Consider the following 1,057-nt stretch of genomic DNA (forward strand, 5'->3'; position numbering starts at 1 on the left):
GGGGTGGCGTACTGCTCGTGCAGGTCGCTCGCGTTCTCTTGGCTGATTGCTTAGTGTGTGCCATCTGCAAAGCAAACAAAATAAAGCTTTAGTTCTGTTATGCGCACATAAAAAATGGAATAGAACAATTTCCATCTCTCCTTATGCAAACCGTAAATTGCCTTGACACGACAACCAACAAATCGAAACTCAACCCAATAAATCCATTCAACTATCCACAAACCGAATCCAAACAGTCCTATCAATTGCAAATCGCAAATGTGAAATGAATCATGAGTTCATCTTCTAAATCAACCCTAACAGCAAAAGGAAAAATCGAAATCAAGTAGTTCAAAAAGAATCGATCTATGAAGCGGTTAGAATGATGAACTTTGCAAACCGAGTTTTGCGATTTGGATGGGGATTGTAGAGCCTCTTACCTGTTGAAAATGGTGAAATGGACTGCAAAAAACAGAAAGAACTCGAAATTCCAAATGAGTGAGAAGCAAAAACCACTTAAAATGGATGAAGATCAGAGCTTTGGTGGTTGCTTAAAAATCGCAAAGGGGAACAGTGTACGGCGGAGTGAAAAAGGGGAAAGTGGAAGGGTGGAGCCTTAAATAGGCAAAGCCCTAAGTGCCCTTCCTTTTTATTTTTTTTTTATTTTTTTTTGTTCGGAACACTTACCTGGAATAGTAAATGGGTTGTTCTACCAGAAGAACAGTCATTTGGCTGTTCTGACTGAAGTGTCCGATTTTTTATTTTTTTTTTGTTTTTGACCTACAAAATAAATCTGAAAAGAAATAAAATAGACTATAGAAAACAATGTACACACTAACCAGTGGGTTGCCTCCCACCAAGCGCTTGGTTAAAGTAATTAGCTTGACTTGGATCAACCGATCAGGCTGATGGGGGATCGCTTAGGGGAATTTCTTCGCCCTCTGCGATAGTGGAGCCAGCAAGGTAATGCTTTAAGCGCTGGCCGTTCACTACGAATTCGTCTCCTTTTCTATCCAGTAACACAACAGCTCCGTAGGGTTGAACTTCCTTAACAGTGAAGGGTCCGGACCATCTAGAC

This window comes from Brassica oleracea, chromosome C4, assembly GCF_000695525.1.
Source record: "Brassica oleracea var. oleracea cultivar TO1000 chromosome C4, BOL, whole genome shotgun sequence".
Classification (NCBI taxonomy): Eukaryota; Viridiplantae; Streptophyta; class Magnoliopsida; order Brassicales; family Brassicaceae; genus Brassica; species Brassica oleracea.